General features: G+C 44.9%; 2 long non-coding RNA genes across 2 annotated transcripts; both read right to left on the bottom strand.

The window, feature by feature from the left end:
• Window positions 1–8406: 8406 nt before the first annotated feature.
• Window positions 8407–8760, bottom strand: LOC122889221. Its single transcript, XR_006380852.1, has 3 exons — window positions 8734–8760; window positions 8587–8654; window positions 8407–8463 (listed from the first exon to the last, which is right to left on the bottom strand). It is a non-coding gene; the product is annotated as an uncharacterized LOC122889221 (long non-coding RNA).
• A 143-nt stretch (window positions 8761–8903) lies between these two features.
• On the bottom strand, window positions 8904–19408 carry LOC122889222. The gene is made up of 3 exons (XR_006380853.1): window positions 19274–19408; window positions 16591–16692; window positions 8904–8937 (listed from the first exon to the last, which is right to left on the bottom strand). It is a non-coding gene; the product is annotated as an uncharacterized LOC122889222 (long non-coding RNA).
• Window positions 19409–20540: the final 1132 nt, after the last annotated feature.

The raw sequence follows: 20540 nt of genomic DNA on the forward strand, positions 1-20540 counted from the left end.
CCCTGAGTCAAATAGGGTCTTCAAATGCACTCAGGGACAATGAGGACCAAACCCTGGGAAGAGCCCCAATATGTCATCGCCTGTACTTTCTCACCTACCAGCATGTTCTGGGGAAGCTCCCAGAGCGCCCTACTCTGCACTCAGCCAACAAGGCAGCTTCTCCATCACACCTCAGGAGGCAGGAAGTTGCTGCAAAGGCCCCAGAGTCTCCCCAGGGCATCGGGTGAACCGGCTGGAAATACAGCTCTGGCTCTCTATCCTGGGGCAGTGAGAATGGAGCTGGATCCCATGACCTGGGAAGAAGGAGGGCTTTGCAGGATCAGAAGGGATTGGCAAAAAGGGCCTAAAAGGACAGAAGCATACACACTCAAATCCTCTTGCTGCTGAGGAAGGGATGGGTCTCCTGTCAGGGACCTCTGCCCTGCCCATCCCTCAACAGGGAAACTGTGGGAGGACTGTGGAGCATCATGGGTCTTACCACAAACACTGCCACCATCAGCTCCACTCAAGGTACCCTGTGTCTGGGGGGAAGCTGCTGAGGTGAAAACCCTGCACAAAACCTGGATTAATGCAGGGCCTCCTCACCAGGTTCTCAGGGCCCCACAAGACACTTCATGCTCTGATCACTGTCACAGTAGACCACTGCCTGGGGACAGCCACCTGTCCTGCTGATCACTACCCCCCTAAACTAGCAGGTGCCATGTGCTCAAGAGGATCTGTCACCAGAGTTAATACAAACACCAGCAGATCTAAATTCAGTCTGGGCCCCCTCCCCAGAAAGGTTCCTGGGGTCCCTTGCAGTAGAAGTACCACGAAGGGTAATCTAGTTCTATCCTCCATCCCCCCACTGCTGCCAGGGTGTTATCTGTGTCTGAAGGCTTCACCCTGTGCCCTCGAAGGAGAGGGACTGTAGGTCCCCCTGAAGGGAGATGCTGACACAGAGACAGAACCATGAACAGTTTATTGGGGAGATACCAGGAGAGACAAAGCACAGGGGACAGGATGGGCAGGGAAAGCATTCAGACCACAAGGCAGAAACATTTGTATCTTGAGTAGAAAATCACTGGAGCCTGGTTGTTGGAGGTCAAGGAAGTCTTCAGATTACAAAATGATTACCCTGTAAGGCAAGAGGATTTGGGTTAGTACAATGGGACCTTGTGTTTTCCTAAATGCTTTCTGCCTCCCATAGTGTATCTGAGGCCTTGGATGAACACTTGTGGCCACATCTGTGAGTCTGTATGTAATAGACAATAATTGTCTTCACATCTCACCTAGAAATATCTGATTGTACCTGTTCTCTTAGCTATATTTTACTTCATTGTGGCTAGGACCTGACATTTAATAGAAAAAAGGGGGCTCTTTGCCTTGTCTTTGAAATGAGAATTGCCACTACCGGGGCTGAGGTATTACACTCTTAGTGTATTTGTGGACTTAAATAAACATTGTTTGATTCTCATTGGCATGGAGCTATTTTCATTTAAACAGTGAGAACAGTGAATGGTCAGAGCCCAGATTCTTTGCCAATTAGTATTATTTTTTTTTCTTTTTGAGAAAGAGACAGAGAAAGCACAAACTTGTGAGCAAAGAGGGATGGGGGAGAAGGTGAGGGAGAGAGAGAATCCCAGATAGGCTCCACACTCAGCACCGAGCCCGACTTGGGGCTCAATCTCAAAAGCTCCAGCTCATGACCTGAGCAGGAATCAAGATTCTGCTGCTCAACCGACTGAGTCACCCAGGAGTCCCTGCAGGTTCTTTATGCTCCTATTGCTCTACTGACCTCAGAATCCAATATGTTCTCTCTATGACAGATTAAAATAAAAGCTGAGGCCCTGAGAAGGCCACACTGAGAGCTGGTATTTGGGCTGAGAATTCAGGAACACAGGCAAATCTGGACACTGGGACTGAAGTCCCAGGGAAGTGCACAGCTGCAGGCATGGTGGTGATGCAGATGCAGAGGCCTGGTGACAGGGCTCCAGCTAGGGCGGCTCCTGGCCAACCGTGACTCTCCCACTAACAGTCTGACTCGGGCTGAGGCCAGGGCGGCCACCCTTCCCTGGTTCTCCGTCTTGTCTTCATGCTTTCTCATGGCAGGACTTAAAGTCAGCCAGACAAGAATCCCCAAAGACCAAGGTAAGTTTCCCAAATCTCCACGACACTCTTTCACATGGTTCAGAATTTTCAGAAATTCAGGGCAACAACGCTCTTCACAGACTATGAGTGAATGGCTTCATGGCAAAAACGACATTCTGAGGCAAATAATGGCGTGATCCACACTGTGTGAGTGAACACATGCAGCAGTCGGTGTAGACCCCACGGTGTCCTCACACTCACTCTCAGGCTGCTGGCAACCAGGAACAGCCTCACCCTCCCTGAGAGAAGCCCAGCCTCTCCCTGAATACCTCCAGCCTTCTCGGCATCCACATCCTCCTGTTTCTGTGTGACTCGGGGCTCCCTCCCTTCTTTCTGGATACATCTCTCGTTCTTCCCTTATACAGAACACACGGTCTATGTCCTGTCATCAGTGTGTCCCTCGCTTCTCTCAGCCACACACCCTCAATTACTCACATTAAGGCCTCATCCCTCCCAGAGCACAGAACATCGTCTCCATACCATGTGCGTGTGACACCTGATGTGCACAGCTTTCGGAGAAGGGAAGCTCTCTGCCACCACAAGGAACGTACAACCCTCTCAGTATGACTAGAAGACAAGGTCCATCAATTCTAAATACAGAACAACCAGAAGAAAGTTACCATGTCTTTAGCAGCCTTCACTCTGCCATGCCACGAGAGGCCTGTGGGCAGCACCACTAGTCCTTGTGGAGGACACTCCAGCATCTGTATCTGACCCACACCATGGACAAGACAGAAGCTTCTCCACCTGGAAGTGACTGAGCAACATTCCAATGAACCCTCTACACCTGCCTCCGGCATCTGCCACTTTTTCTTTCATTCTCACCTCCCAGACCAGACAAGAGCATTACCCACAACTTTCTAAACTGAAGAGGACAAGGACAGACCCTATGCTAATGAACAATGCAGGGACCACAGCCCTGTGTCAGGCATTTATACAACTAAGGAAATGAGAGCTTAAACCCAACACGCTGCAGATGAAGTGAGAGGTGTTTCATCCCTCCCAGAACAACTTATGCAGATACTGGATGTGCACGATGGTAAGAGAAAGAAGTCTGTCATTGTGCAATGGAGACACTTCCTTCCCATCAATGGCACCTGCCCACTGCTCAGTGTGTGCAAATACCAGGGCACATGCACGTGTGTCCTGAAGAACTTCAGAATCATACAGCGTCCCAGCCTGGTTTCCCCTTCAATGTCAAGCCCTGAACACAAACTCTGCCTTTGCTCCACTGACACAACCAGAAGGTGATGATCTGGAAACAGAGATGCCTGTAAGCTCTACATGAAGACTTGCCACTTTGAATGTGAAACGACACCACACATGGTCCCCAGGATATACCCAACACACACATGTCAGGACACTGTGCTGCCCAGAGAGGAAAAGAACTCCAGAAATGGGTACAACTGAAAACACCCCAGCATTTACTTGGTTCTTCTCTGGGACCTTCTCGGGCACAGTGCTGCTATTGTGGCCTTGAGCTCCACAGGCTTCTGATTGGGACTGGAGGCCTAGAAGGGACAGAAGTGGATTCAGACTGGCGATGACCATACAGGATCAAGCCAACCCTCCCCCGCTGCCACAGCCTTTTCCCCATTCTCCCTCTGGAGGGTCCACTCTGTTTTTCACAGGACTCCCTGGACCCCTGTGGACGAAGGAGGGAACTGTCCATCACCCTCACAGAAACGACCACTCTGCCTGGGAACAGATGTTTCCAGAACTAATCTATCATGCTGGACAACTGGGGCCTCCACATGTGAGACTGATGTGAAGGTTGTTCTTCGTCCAGCACAGAGCCCAAAACATCGTGTCTGCGTAGTGTTCCTGGCAATGCTTCTCTGTCTGTCCTCTGTGAAATGTCACTTTTCTTCTCCATGGTAGACGCCTGCTGCCCAGTTCTGTATAGTGAACCAGACAGTCCATGAGATGGACGTCAGACAAAGTGGAGGAAAGTTACCATGTCCTCACTTGGGCTTATTGCTGCATTGCAAAGTCTTGTGGTACCACCTCTCCATCCTCTCCACCAACAGAAGTGGTTCAACTACAAATAAGCTCTATAACCCACATCAATTCATATCATCTCACCATATGGTGGAGGAATGAGGTGTGGCCAAGGCCCCCATGTCCACCACTGTGGAGGTGGATGAGGAGGAGTGAAGTCTGGTACATTCCACCCCATGTGGTAGGGCATACGGAGGAGCCCTGGGCAATGAGGGAACTCTCTCACACCTCTACCGACCTGCAGAACAGACAAGAAAATATTTTAGCAAAACAGACAAAAGTTGCAACACCAAGAAAAGAAACCAAAACAAAGAGCTCTCAGCATCTGGCTCCTTCTCCAATGCCACCTTCTAGGAGAGCTGCATCGTGCTAGAAAACTTACATGCCCCTCCCAGCTGGGGCCAGTACAATGAGGGGGGAGAGGGCAATGGCTGTTACAGGAATAGCCTGTCACCAATCATCACTTCCCATGTCTGCCCACGTTCTCCAGCAAGAAGTCGTGTCTTAAAGATGAAAAAAGATCACTGCAAACTAGTAAGGCATCGACATCCTGGACAATACTTCCTCTATCCTCCTCAGCCACCAGAGAAGATTTTGGTTTGGTCAGAATAGAGAGAATGTGACGAAACTGAATGCCCGTTCTCCACAAAGTTTCCGAGCCACTTGAGGGGAATCATTGGCCTGTAAGTCCCCGACTCTCCCCACGCTGCCTCGCTCCTGACAAAGGGGTCCTCAACAATCTACAGCTTCTGTCCATGGCTACAAAGACAATTGAGGAATTAGGCCATTGTGGTCTGACAGTGGCACTGGAAAAGTGTCTTCCGAGGGACATGATACCAAAAACCTTTATTTACACTCAACAGCTGTATTTGTCTTTTTTTTTTAAGATTTTATTTATTTGACAGACAGAGATCACAAGCAGGCAGAGAGGCAGAGCGAGAGAGAGGAAGGGAAGCAGGCTCTCCCCTGAGCAAATAGTCTGATGTGGGGCTTGATCCCAGGACCTAGGATCATGACCTGAGCCTAAGGCAGAGGCTTTAACCCACAGAGCCGCACAGGCGCCCCCTGTGTTTGTCTTAAAACACAGTCATTTGGAAATTTCAACCTACTGAGTTCCAGAGTAATTTTGTACAATGGGAAATGAAGATGGGAAGGCCATATAAGAGAATTCACAGAAGGGTATATGCTTCCCAGTGGAAAACTCCACACGTGTGATGAGAAAAGAAATCAGCTCTCACACTAACTTAGGACCAAATGAGCTGCTCCTGGAAACCCAGCTGAAGGGCTGGGAGGCAGTGGTCATGCATGTAATCACTGATATCCCCCTTCAGAACGTGTGAGCCAGTGTGCGATTACAAGAGTGCCCCTGAGAGCATTGACACTTCAAAATACTTGTAGAAAGGGTCTTAAGTGGGCTGGTTCTGCACGGCACATTTTCCAGCAGAAGGAAAATGGGGATGACTCATGAAACATGCCCTGAGAACACTGCAGACTGCAAAGGAGACAGTATAAAATGCAGAGAGAATTTTCCCCAGTTTCCATTTGTGAGGATTACCAGACCCATCTATCCCGAGCATGTGCACACACATGTGCACACACCAGTGCACCTGAACATAACCTAATTGGAGTCAGGCTGGCCAGGGGACTTCACTGTGGAGGGAGGGGTCCTCCTCCCCCAGTTACTTCCCCGGTGTGCACTGTGGGCAGGCGGGGGTACACATCCGCACACGCATCTTCCCCACCATCATGTTCCAAGACAGTAGCATCTGTGCCAGAATGGCTGTCCGCCCCCTGTGTCTCACCTAGAACCTGGGGTGAAGAGATGCCATGGGGAAAACTACTGTCACCACATGTTAATATAGGTCTGCACACCTCAACAGAGACAAGAGTGTGCCACCAAGGATAATCAACTAAGGAAAAACTCCTTTCAGGACAGGTCGGTATTGACCACTGGGACCACCCTCCCCCATCATGGCAAGCACAGCATCTCCTTCTATACATTGACAACAAACACAATGAGAGGCCCTGAGAAGCCTGGTGTCCACACGTGGAAGTGCAGGCACTTGTAGGTCAACTGGAAGCCCACCAGCATCCCACCTGACCAGCTCTGCTTCCCTCCCTGACAATGGGATCTTCTACGCTCCACAAGGTCTGTCCAGGGCCACAGACACTGCTGAGGAGATAGGAGTGTCTGGAGTCCTGCAGAGGACCTGGAAGAGTGCTTTCGGAGAGAAACAGTACCCCTTCGAGTGAGCGAGACCAGCACTGTGGATCCATGTCCCTGACATTTGGACAGTCCTTAGCTCAGGCACAGAGAAAATGCCTAGTCCTTGGTGCTGAGAACCACTGATGGGCCAATTCGATATCCCCAAATGCAAACCAGTCTGTCTAGAGCACAGGCAATGCTCCCAGGATGGGTCGGGAGAGATGCTATGAGCTGGCACAGCCATCAGACCCCATCAGAACCCACTAACGGGAGCATAAGTAAAACACATGTGAGGTGTGGGCCTTGCAGAGAGTCACTGGGATTCCCTCCTCAGGGCTGCTTCTCCAGGGGGTATTTTCTATGACACACCCGGCACCTGCCAGAGTTCACCATCATCTCACCCAGGGGCCAACTGGAGGGATTCCAGCTCTCATCTTCATTCACTCAGATGGGACACACAGGAGGTCACAGCTCACCTTCTCCACAAACACTCGAGCTGCCCAAAGCATGTGGGGCACATGTGACGCAGTCCTGGCTTTTCCATCCTCCATCTGAGGACCTCTGCAGACCCATTTCCAGGTTAGTCTCCTGCCCCAAATACTAAAAATGTTCCTTCTCCCACAGGAAAGCAAACCTCAAGGAGTCAGCTGGGCTAGCTGACTTCACTGTGGAGTGAGATGTCATCCTCCTCGAGTTATGTACACACACACATACACGCATGTACACACACACACACACACACACACACAGAGAGATGCATGAGGTGAGCATCCTTCCATCACATGTCTCAAAGCATCTACAGCTTTGGGAGGAAGCACGCAATTGAAGATCTCTAACGGAGCAGCCCGGAGGCTCCTCGGTGAACAGCATGCACTCTGAAAGGGATGATCGCAGGACACACACCAAGGCCACAAGGCCAGGACAGGGACCTGTCCACACTGCAATCCATTTCAGAAACGGACACTACTAAAAATGCCCAAGCACTTACCATATGCATCTCTGGGTCCCTTTGAGGGCTAGTGCTGCTGTTCATCCTGGGAACCAGTCTACATGCTAGATCAGACAAAGGTCAGAGGTTTATTGTGGTTTGCATGCCCTCCCTGCCTTCCTCTCCCATCTTGCACTCTTTCCCACTATTGGGTCCCTTATCAGAGGGTTTCACCCGGGACTCAAGTGACTCCTTTGCAAAGAGAGACACCAGTCACCTCTTGCGTGAGACACTCCAGGGCCCTGGCTTCCGTGTTTCTGTAAGTAATCCATCATGTGTGGACTGGTCGGGGTACAACTGGCTGGAAATCAACACTAAAATTGGGGTGCTCAACACACATCAGACAAAATCACTTTCTCTTCATAGATTAAACACCTAAGTAAGAATAGCCTTGCGTGGGTGACATCCACGAACCCTTAACATGAACAGCCCATGTTCCCTTCTCAAGCCACAGGTGGATGGTTCATTTGTCCATCCTGCAGTAGGGACCTAGAATACGTGACTGGCCAACAAATAAACATTTCAGAGAAGTAACTGACTTTGACATTTGTACAGTCACGAACAAGGAATCATAGGCAGAATGAGCAATAAAGCTATGGCATTGCACCGATAACACGAGAGGAGAAAGATATATTTCATTGCTCAATATGGTCCTATAGCTGACAAATAAAACAAAAATATAGGAGCCTCCATAATGAGTAAATAAATGCCCTTATTCACAAATAGTCATTTTTTTTGCCAAGGTTTGACTACTGAGTCAAGGTGGGAAGGGTACTCGCCTCCCACCTTCTCAGGTTCATCTCTTCCGAAGGGGGTAGTAGGGGGAAGGTGTGGAGCGGCGTGATCTCCACCTGTCACGGGGGCAAGTGTCCTGCTGCCTGGGGGCATATAAGGAATGCACCCTCCTGTCACCCCTTCAGACAAGCTGCAGGCTTGTGATTCTCTGCAGGACACACAGCGATCACCCACAGGAACAGGAAGGACATCGTGTGGTTTCACAGCAGAAATCAGGCTGCTGCTGCATTTCACATCGTGCTCCCTACCTTGTCACACAGGCTTCTGCAACTCAGGCCTTCCGGGCATCAGTTCATGCCTCATGGATCCCACAGGCAGCATCTCCCCTTTCATCATGCGCAATCTTGAACACAGAAAAAGAGTGGACATCTCTAAGAATTACAACACCACGTCCTCTCCTAGGCAGTAAACAGCATAGCCGTCACCTCTCCAAACACCCATAAAAACGCACGTCAAACTCTCACACCTGTATTTCAGGTAGGCGTTCTCCCTGCTCTGCTGCATCATCCTTGTTTCCCAATACTGAGCCTTCATCTGTGGCAGATAAACACACCCACCTTCAGTTGTGCCCAACTGTGCCACAAATGAATATGAGGAAATGGAAAACACTTACCCAGTTAGCCAGAGCATTCCTCTCTTGAACTGAGATCTGAAAAAGCCAACACACCAGAAACCCATGTTCAGGGCTCTAAGGACCACTACCATCACCTGCAGGGGGCGCCAAGGGTTCAGTGTGTTGGACACAACTCCGGTTACCTTGTGGTTGAAGGTGAGATAAGACTCCTGCAGCTCTTCTCGCATTTCTTCCACTTCTTGTCTGTGAGGGGGGACAATTGTTTTCATCAGACAAAACCCAACACTGGGTGTGATTTTCAATCATCTGCCAATGTGGCCATCCTCCTCTTATCTGTCCCCTCATACAATTGATCCTGACACAGGAAACACTTTCACCTGACTATAATTGGACTGTAGGATCAAAGCTATTCTTACAGCCTTTCCTTCATCATTTTTCTTTGCCTACAGGATCAAAACCGACATAACTTCCTTACCCGTTTTCAATCTTTCCCTCAGTTATCACATGACAAATGTCTTTTGTCATGAAGCTCTATTCTCCTTTAACTTCTATCCTCGCGATGGTTCCCAGGTTTGCAAAGACCAGCACCATCAGATGCCACTACCGGGCTTATGGGAAGGACTCATCCTAGGATTAACTGTTTTCCTCCAAACACCACCTCAAGGACTCTGGTACGGAGCTAGTTTCCACAGTCAGGCCAACACTGGGGATCTGGATATGTTTAGTAATGTAATTGTTTTGTGCCTTATCTTTCCGTGTCAGTTAATTCGCTCTGGATACATCCTCTGAATTTTAGTGTATATTATTTAATTAAGTCCTCAAAATGTACAAAGATTAACAATCCAAAGGGAGGGAGGAGTCAAGATGGTGGAGAAGTAGCAGGCTGAGTTGACATCAGGTAGCAGGAGATGAGCTAGATAGCTTACCAAACCATTCCAAACACCTACAAATCCAACAGGAGATCGAAGAGAAAAAGAGCATCAATTTGAGAAACAGAAAATCGACTACTTTCTGAAAGGTAGGAGCCACGGAGAAGTGAATCCAAAGCGATGGGAAGATAGACCCTGGGGGGAGGGTCCGGCTCCTGACAAGTAATGGAGCATACAACCTGGACTTTTTTTTTTTTTTTAAAGATTTTTTATTTTATTGATTTGAGAGAGAGAGACAGTGAGAGAGAGAATGAGCGAGGAGAAGGTCAGAGAGCGAAGCAGACTCCCCATGGAGCTGGGAGCCTGATGTGGGACTCGATCCCGGTACTCCAGGATCACGCCCTGAGCCGGAGGCAGTCGTCCAACCAACTGCGCCACCCAGGCGTCCCACAACCTGGACTTTTAAAAGCGATGTTTACTGAGGGACGTCACTCCAGAGGCTAAACCGGGCTGAAGCCCATGCGGGGACGGCGTGGCCCCAGTTCTGCAGGGTCACAGAAGGACCGGCGGTGTCTGAGTGTCATTGAACTCACAGGTATTAGAGCGGGGATGCCGACAACAAAAAGAGAGCCGAGGAGTGACCTCTCAACTCAGCATTACCTTGAACCGTAATCCATGGCACAGGATCTGGGGAGATCCCCCCGGAAGAGCTCAGCAATCTAAGGGTTTCGGAGACTCCAGGTGGAGCTGTATGCCAGAGAGAGACGCTTGGTCACAGCCTGGTTGAGGTCTGAGCACAGCCGGAGGCCAGGGAGAGGGAAATGATGAGCGCTTTTCTCTGAGGGCGCACTGAGGTGTGGGTCCCTGAGCTCTCGGCTCCTCCAGACCAGAGATTGGGAGGCCGCCACTTTCATTACTTACCTCTGGAACTCTACAGAAAGTGTTCAGGGAACGCAAGCTCCTGAAAGTGAACCCCAGCGGATTACTTAGCCTGGCCTCCGGAAAGGGTGGTGCAATTCCGCCTGGGGCAAAGAGACCTGCGAATCACTACAACAGGCCCCTCCCTGAGAAGATCAACAAGAAATCCAGCCAAGACCAAGTTCACTTACCAAGGAGAACAGTGGAATACCAGAGGAGGAGAAAGCAAACCATGGAATTCATGGCTTTCTCCTCATGATACTTTAGTCTTGCAAAGTTAATTTTTTTAACTTTATTTTTTTATCTTCTGGTATTTTTTTTAAACTTTTACCCTTTCTGCTTTTAACTTTTTTTAACTAGTTTATCTTAACAATACTTTTCATTAAAAATTCTTTTTTCGAACCTTCATTATTATTGTCATATGGTATCCTTCATTGTATCTAACTTCAGTTTTTGTATACACATAGGGTTTTTTCTTCTAAAAAATTTGGGGTACAACTTCTTCTAATAGATGGAACTATACCCTAAATCTACCACCGGGCTTGTTCTACTCTCCAGCCTGAGCAAATCTTCTCCACTTTCTTTTTCTTTATTCTCCCAACCAACTTACATATCAGCTCTTTTTTTAGAAATTAAAAAAAATTCTTTTCATCTTAATATTCATATTCCGTCCCTTCATTGTGTTTACTCTTATATATGTTTTCCATTCTTTAAAATTTGGGGAGGTAATTTCTTCTAAGAGACAAAAATACACCCAAAATTAAGTGAGTGACCCTGTTCTAGTCACCAGGCTAATAGGTATATATATATATTTTTTATATTAATTCATTATTAGTTTTCTTTCTTAATTTTTTTCCCTGAACTTCCTTTACCCCCTTTCTCTCCCACCATGATTTGGGGTCTCTTCTGATTTGGCTCAAGCACACTTTCCTGGGGTCTTTGCCACCCTTTTAATATTTTATTTTCTCCTTCATATATTCTTATCTGGACAAAATGACAAGGCGGAAAAACTCACCACCAAAAAAAAAAAAAAAAAAAGGAACAAGAGGCAGTACCGAAGGCTAGGGACCTAATCAATACGGACATTGGTAATATGCCAGATCTAGAGTTCAGAATGACGATTCTCAAGGTTCTAGCCACGCTCCAAAAAGTCATGGAAGATATTAAAGAAACCCTATCTGGAGATATAAAAGCCCTTTCTGCATAAATAAAAGAACTACAGTTTAACCATGTTGAAATCAAAAAAGCTATTAAAGAGGTGCAATCAAAGATGGAGGCTCTTACTGCTAGGATAAATGAGACAGAAGAAAGAATTAGTGATATAGAAAACCAAATGACAGAGAATAAAGAAGCTGAGCAAAAGAGAGACAAACAAATACAGGACCACTTGGGGAGAATTCCAGAGATAAGTGATACCATAAGACAAAACAACATTAGAATAATTGGGATTCCAGAAGGAGAAGAAAGAGAGAGCGGAGAAGAAGGTATATTGGGAGAATTATTGGAGAGAATTTCCCTAATATGGCAAAGGGAGCAAGCATCAAAATCCAGGAGGTGTAGAGAACCCCCTCAAAATCAATAAGAATAGGTCCACACCCCGTCATCTAATAGTAAAATTTACAAGTCTTAGTGACAAAGAGAAAATCCTGACAGCATCCCGGGATAAGAAGTCTGTAACATACAATGGTAAAAATATCAGATTGACAGCAGACTTATCCAAAGAGACCTGGCAGACCAGCAAGGACTGGCAAGATATATTCAGAGCAATAAAGGAGAAAAATAGGCAGCCAAGAATACTATATCCAGCTAGACTATCATTGAAAATAGAAGGAGAGGTAAAAACCTTCCAGGACAAACAAAAACAGAAATAATTTGCAAACAACAAACCAGCTCTACAAGAAATATTGATAGCAGTCCTCTAAGCAAAGAGAGAGCCTAAAAGTTGTAAATCAGAAAGGAACAGAGACAACATACAGTAACAGTCATACTACAGGCAATATAAGGGCACTAAATTCATATCTCTCAATAGTTCCCCTGAATGTAAATGGATTAAATGCCCCAATCAAAAGACACAGGGTATCAGAATGGATAAAAAAAACAAAACCCAAAAATATGCTGCCTACAAGAAACTCATTTTAGACCCAAAGACACCTCCAGATTTAAAGTGAGGGCGTGGAAAACAATTTACCATGCTAATGAAAATCAGAAGAAAGCTGGGGTGGCAATCCTTCTATCAGATCAATTAGATTTTATGCAAAGACTATAATAAAAGAGATGAGGAAGGACACTATATCATACTTAAAGGGTCTCTCCAACAAGAAGATCTAACAATTTTAAATATCTATCCCCCTAACATGGAAGCAGCCAACTATATAAACCAATTAATAACAAAATCAAAGAAACACATCAACAATAATACAAGAAGAGTAGGGGACTTTAACACTCTCCTCACTGAAATGGACAGATCATGCAAGCAAAAGATCAACAAGGAAATAAAGGCCTTAAATGACACGCTGGACCATCACAGATATATTCAGAATATTCCATCCCAAAACAACAATACATATTCTTTTCTAATGCACATGGAACCTTCTCCCAAATAGATCACATCCTGGGTCACAAATCGGGTCTCAACTGGTATCAAAAGATTGGGATCATTCCCTGCATATTTTCAGACCACAATGCTCTGAAGCTAGAACTCAATCACAAGAGGAAAGTTGGAAGGAACTCAAATGACAGAGAAAGGAAGCTAAAGAGCATCCTATTAAAGAATGGATGGGTCAACCAGGAAAATAAAGAAGAATTGAAAAAAAAATCATGGAAACAAATGATAATGAAAACACAATGGTTCAAAATCTGTGGGACACAGCAAAGGCAGTGCTGAGAGGAAAATATATAGCGATACAAGCCTTTCTCAAGAAACAAGAAAGGTCTCAAATACACAACCTAATCCTACACCTAAAGGAGCTGGAGAAAGAACACCAAAGAAAACCTAAACTCAGCAGGAGAAGAGAAATCATAAAGATCAGAGCAGAAATCAATGAAATGAAAACAAACAAACAAAAAAACAATAGAACAAATCAATGAAACAAGGAGGTGAAAGAATTTATAGGAGTGATAAACCCCTGGCCAGACCTATCAAAAGGAAAAGAAAAAGGACCCATATTAATAAAATCACAAATGAAAGAGGAGAGATCACAACCAACACCAAAGAAATACAAACAATTATAAGAGCATATTATGAGCAACTCTGCGCCAAAAAATTTGACAATCTGGAAGAAAGGGGTGCACTATTAGAGACAATATTATCTACTACAAATGGGCCAGGAAGAAATAGAAAACCCTTAACAGACCCATAACCAGTAGGGAGATTGAAATAGTCATCAAAAATCAATAAACAAACAAAAGCCCAGGGCCAGATGGCTTCCCAGGGGAATTCTACCAAACATTTAAAGAAGAATTAATTCCTATTCTCCCGAAACTGTTCCAAAAAACTGAAATGGTAGGAAAACTTCCAAACTCGTTTTATGAGGCCTGGATCACCTTGATCCCCAAACCAGACAAGGATCCCATCAAAAACGAGAATTACAGATCAATATCCTTGATGAACACAAACGCAAAAATTTTCACCAAAATACTAGCCAATAGGATCCAACAGTACATTAAAACAATTATTCTCCACCACCAAGTGGGATTTATTCCAGGGCTGCAAGGTTGGTTCAACATCTGCAAATCAATTAATGGGATACAATACATTAAGAAAAGAACAAGATCCACATGATACTCTCAATAGATGCTGAAAAAGCATTTGACAAAGTACAGCATTCCTTCCTGATCAAAACACTTCAAAGTGTAAGGATAGAGGGCACATATCTCAATATGATGAAAGCCTTCTATGGAAAACCCACTGCAAATATCATTCTCAATGGAGAAAAACTGAGAGCTTTTCCGCTAAGGTCAGTAACACGGCAAGGATGTCCATTATCACCACTGCTATTCAACAAAGTACTAGAAGTCCTATCCTCAGCAATTAGACAACAAAAAGATATCAAAAACATCCAAATCGGCAAAAAAAAAAAAGTCAAACTCTCACTCTTTGCAGATGATATGATACTATATGTGGAAACCCCAAAAGACTTTGCTCCAAATCTGCTAGAACTTGTACAGGAATGCAGTAAAGTGTCAGGATATAAAACCGATGCACAGAAATCAGTTGCATTGCTTTACACCACAACAAGACACAAGGAGGAAAATTAAGGATTCAATCACATTTACAACTGCACCCAAAACCATAAGATACTTAGGAATACACCTAAGCAAAGAGGCAAAGAAACTGTACTAAGACTCTAAAGTACTCATGAAAGAAATTGAGGAAGACACAAAGAAATGGAAAAATGTTCCATGCTCCTTGATTGGAAGAATAAATATTGTGAAAATGTCTTTGCTACCTAAAGAAATCCACACATTTAATGCAATACCTAACAAAATCCCATCCATTTTTTTTCAAAGAAATGGAACAAATAATTCTAAAATTTATATGGAACCAGAAAAGACCTCAAAGAGCCAAAGCAATATTGAAAAAGAAAGCCAAAGTTGGTGACATCACAATTCTGGGATTCAAGCTCTGCTACAAAGCTGTCATCAACAAGACAGAATGGTACTGGCACAAAAACAGACAGACACATAGATCAATGGATCAGAAGAGAGAACCTAAAAATAGACCCTCAACTCTATGGTCAACTAATCTCAACAAAGCAGGAAAGAATGTCCAATGTCCAAATGACAGTCTCTTCAACAAATGGTGTTGGGAAAGTTGGACAGCCACATGCAGAAAAATGAAACTGGACCATTTCCTTACACTACACAGGAAAATAAACTCAAAATGGACGAAGGACGTCAGTGTGAGAAAGCAATCCATCAAAATCCTTGAGGAGAATACAGGCAACAACATCTTCGACCTCAACCACAGCAACTTCTTCCTAGAAACATCGTCAAAAGGAAGGAAATCAAAGGCAAAAACAAACTATTGGAACTTCATCAAGACCAAAAGCTTCTGCACAGCAAAGGAAACAGTTAACAAAACCAAAAGACAACTGACAGAATGGGAGAAGATATTTGCAAACGACATATCAGATAAAGGGCTACTATCCAAAATCTATAAAGAGCTTGGAAACTCAACACCCAAAGAACAAATAATCCAATCAAGAAATGGCAGAGGACATGAACAGACATTTCTGCAAAGACATCCAGATGGCCAACAGACACACGAAAAATTGCTCCACATCACTCGGCATCAGGGAAATACAAATCAAAACCACAATGAGATACCACCTCACACTAGTCAGAATGGCTAAAATTAACAAGTCAGGAAATGACAGATGCTGGCGAGGATGCGTAGAAAAAGGAACACTCCTACACTTTTGGTGGGAATGCAAGCTGGTGCAACCACTCTGGAAAACAGCACGGTGGTTCCTCAAAAAGCTGAAAATAGAGCTACCCTATGACCCAGAAATTGCACTACTGACTATTTACCCTAATGATACAAACGTAGTGATCTGAAGGGGCACGTGCACCCAAATGTTTATAGCAGCAATGTCCACAATAGCCAAACTATGGAAAGAACCTAGATGTCCATCAACAAATGAGTGGATGAAGAAGATGTGGTATATATATACAATGGAATACTATGAAGCCATCAAAAGAAATATATCTTGCCATTTGCGACGACGTGCATGGAACTAGAGGGAATTATCCTTATCGAAAGAAGTCGATCGGAAAAAGACAACTATCATATGATCTCCCTGATATGAGGAAGTGGAGATGCAACGTGGGGGGCTGTGGGTTAGGAAAAGAATAAATTAAACAAGATGTCACAAAACAAACTGAGGGATGCTGAGGGGAAAGTTGTAGGGAGAGGATGGTGGGGTTACGGACACTGGGGAATGTATGAGCTATGGTCAGTGCTGTGAAGTGTGTAAGCCTGGCAAATAACAGACCTGTACCCCTGGGGCTAAGAATACATCATAGGTTTATAAGAAAATTAAAAAAATTAAAAAAAAATCCAAAGGGAACTTTTCAGGAGCCAATAGTTTGTAGTGTCGGAACTTACCTGTACTTCTCCATTTCTTCTTCAGTTACTTTCAGATATTTATCGGCAGCTAACAGCTCATTCTTAGTTGCATTCAATTCATACAGTGTCTCTTCTAGCTTCCTAAGATGGGAGAAATATATACATTGTCCAGTAGCCAAGGTCCTGAATTTTTGCCATTTATTATTCTCCCAGCACACTTGATGGCCTATGTTGGAATGTCCCCACTAAAAGCACAGACTGACAACACAACAGGAAAATGAATGAAGGCCCCATTTAAGGTTGAAGAAACATTGAACTCTGGCTGCTGGCCAGGCTCCCTGCAATCTTTATACTTGTATACTTTAATTCATTCACCATATCACCAAATAATATTGCACTCCGTGCCCTCTTGGAATACGTCTTTGGTTTGAGATGGTGAAGTCTCATTTCAATTCAAAGTGAAAATCCAAGCCTGACGAGCTACACTCGTTAGGATGAATAGGGGCCCACCATTAGTCTCCGTGGGGAGTCCTGATCCTCAGACCAAGGCTGTGCCCCCACAGTCAGCCCAAAGGAACTTCCAGAATATGGCTTCACTGGTATGGAAACTCACTCCCACACATCTCTAGGCTTTAGAAGTACAACCACTGGCCCCTTGTGAAAGATCCTGGTATAGGAAAAGGCCAATCTTAGTGCCGAAAATATGTCCTCAAATAATCCATGTGAACTGCCACATACTCAGGGTGTTATCTCAGTGGAACAGAGTTCAGATGTAGAACTGTCAACTCCATTGACTCTATCTTTATTTAAAAAAATATTTTATTTATTTATTGGACAGAGAGAGATCCCAAGTATGCAGAGAGGCAGGCAGGGGGTGGGGGAAGCAGGCGGCCCACTGAGCAGGGAGCCCAATGCAGGGATCCATCCCAGGACCCTGGGACCATGAACTCAGCCGAAAGCAGAGGCTCTAACCTACTGAGCCACCCAGACGCCCCAAGTCAACCTTCTAGACCAAGACCAAGTTCATGGATGGTGAAGGCAGCAAATGGCGATGCTTAGAAAGGTTGGTCTGCTGGGCTGCCCTCGACTCTTTTGTTCATGGTGTTCATTCACAAGGTTTCAACAGGACACTTGTCAAGAATCTCATGCAGAAAGACTTAGGGAGAGACAAAAGCTCTAGAAAGAGAAGGACAGGAGCATCTGCTTCTGGTCTCTCAACTATCCTTCAGCAAATGTCTTCTGGAGCGGCAGTCAGTGTGTGGCTCAGGGATATGGTGTTGAAGAAAGAAAGGTGGTCAGGACATTGGACCTTTCCCAAGAAGGTCCTGAAGTATGTAAATTAAAAGTAAGACTCCTTTCTTTGCCTGAATTGTGTTCTAACAGCAGACATAAAAGTAATGAAATATTATTATTATTATTATTAAAATTATTATTATTTCAAAGATTGATTTGAGAGAAGGAAAGAGTGAGGGGAGGGGGTATTTACCAATGAACAGAACCCAAGTGCCTGTGAGAGAGAGCGGCCCCCACCCCCGATGTGGGAAGGAATAACACAAAGCTGAGTCTCCAGTGTAGACAGGAACAGTTTTGCTTTTCCACATGAATGAGGGACTCCAACGTCCTTATCTCCTCCTGAGAAATAAAAGGAAACACTGGACAAGAGAGAAAACTTGTGAGTGAATGCACCCAATTTCTAAAGAGCACATGAAGAAACATGATAACCAGATGGAGAAGAAGGAAGCCTAGGAGAAAGCCAGCCTGGCAGTGGGAGCCAGTTTCCCGAGGACACATCAGTGAATTCTAGAACAGGCTAGTGAATACAAAGTATATGAACAAGCAACCTTTGGGGGACAGGTTGGAATGCAATAAGCGAAGCTCTCATCCAGCCAGCAAAGATGAGACTTAGTGAAACTGCAGGCTTTGGTTGGGATCCAAGAGACTTACACCTAGAAAATCGTGTGGAGGAGCACCTGGATGGCTCAGTCACTATCTGCTTAAAAGTATTTGGTTCAGGTCATGAGCCCAGGGTCCTGCAATAGAGTCCCACACTGTACTCCCTGTTTGGCGGGAAGCCTGCTTCTCCCTCTCACACTCCCCCTGCTTGCGTTCTCTCTCTCGTGGTGTCTCTCTCTCTGTAAAATAGATAAATAAAATCTATTTTAAAAAGAAAGAAAGAAAAGAAAAGAAAAGAAACAGAAAATGTGGTGGACAGGAAATACCCTGGTCTTCTAAGGTATTGGGCTGTAGCGAATAATCTCAGTTGTACACAAGATAAAGGGACACAGTATTGCTGGAGCCCCAGTGCACTTTCCACAAAGAAACTTTCCCTGTTTCTGCAGGAAGAGAATTCCATTTTTCTGCACTTTCTGGACCCAAGTCTCATACTGAACAAGAAATGGACCTAATGCAGGAGTGGTCATAGCACATGATGAGAGTTAAAATAAAGGGACAATGTAGACTGACCCAGAGGGGATCCAGGTATCAAAGTGATTAATGCTGGTACCTTCCCCCTTCTTCCCCAATGAATCACACAACAACATATGGAAAGTCATTGGAACAGAAAGGAAAATTCAGGTTACACAAATCAAGATAGGAAGGGAAGGCACAATTCTACAGAATGCATTTGGCAAAAGTACGCAAAGATCCAATTCCAGAAGGTCCAAATACTTGCCGCCATGAAAATTCATGCAACAGTATCTATGACAACACAGCAATAGCTTACTCTTCTGCAGTCAGTTTTCGGTTTTCAGAGAACTCCACCACCATATCCAATTTCTTCTTTAGCAGGTTCAATTCTGCTTCTTTAGCTGTTTTGTGAGAACTCAGGGCATTACACTGGTCTTCCAGGATTGTTTTCCTTTCTGTAAAAGATGAGTTTGCTTTTCTGTGTTTGTGCCATGACCTGAGAACTTGGTTTCAATGGGGAAAGGAGAAGGGCAAGGCCGTGAAGGCAGGAAGGCATTCTCTCCCTGCCTGATGCAAACTCATTGCCACCATATGGAGATTTCATCCCCCAAAACAAAGTACCTTTCAGTTCTTCGTTTTTTGATGTCAAGGCTCTCAGCTCTTGATCCGACAGTGCATCTTGGGCCTTTAAGACAGATTTGAGAAAAGACATATGAGGGCACATAACAGGACAGGATCATGGAGGGCAACAAAGAAAGCCCTTGAGGCATAAATAGAATAAGGGGAAAGTAAAGAAACTCGTTCATGTCAAAAAACGCACAAATGACTTTCTTAGAGGAACTGATATAAAATAATATTCTACTATACAAATTGGGCTTGCTATCATCCTTCACTGCTCATGTATTTTGTGGGATTTTCTACATAACTTGGAGGGCAGTGCTGAATGATGTGATGATTACCCAGCTGTGAAATAATCCATACTTCCTAGGCCTTGAAATTGCAAACCTCATCGGGGTGGTCCTAAGTGAAATCACAGCTCAGGGTTCAGTAGGAGTTGCAGGTCCCAGATGCCCAGGCTCTACTGCATAAACAGAACACGAGTACACTGCACTCACCTCACCCAATGAACCAAAAGCCTCCCAAGCCACATTATAGTACAACTAACACCTAACTTTTCCCACATCCACATTCTTGATATTCTTTTCTCTCTGAGCTTGTAAGAGAGCTTGTTTACAATGAAGGGAGACCTTCAAATTTTCATTAATCTCTTCCACCTTTTTGATGTTCTTCAAGAAAACATATTGAATGAGTAACAATGATTCATTCCTTGGGGCACCTGGGTTGCACCTGGGTAGCCCAGTCTGTGGAGTGTCTGACTCCTGCTTTTGTTTGCCTCAAGTCCTGATCTCAGGGTCATGGGATTGATCCCTGCATCAGGCGAAACACTCGGCATGGTGTCTTCTTGGCATTCTCTCTCTGTCTCCTTCAGACCCCCTCCCCTCACTCTTTCCTTCTCTCAAATCAATCTTTGAAATAATAATAATTTTAATAATAATAATAATAATAATAATATTTTATTACAT

Source organism: Neovison vison, chromosome 11 (assembly GCF_020171115.1).
Source record: "Neovison vison isolate M4711 chromosome 11, ASM_NN_V1, whole genome shotgun sequence".
NCBI classification, from domain to species: Eukaryota; Metazoa; Chordata; class Mammalia; order Carnivora; family Mustelidae; genus Neogale; species Neogale vison.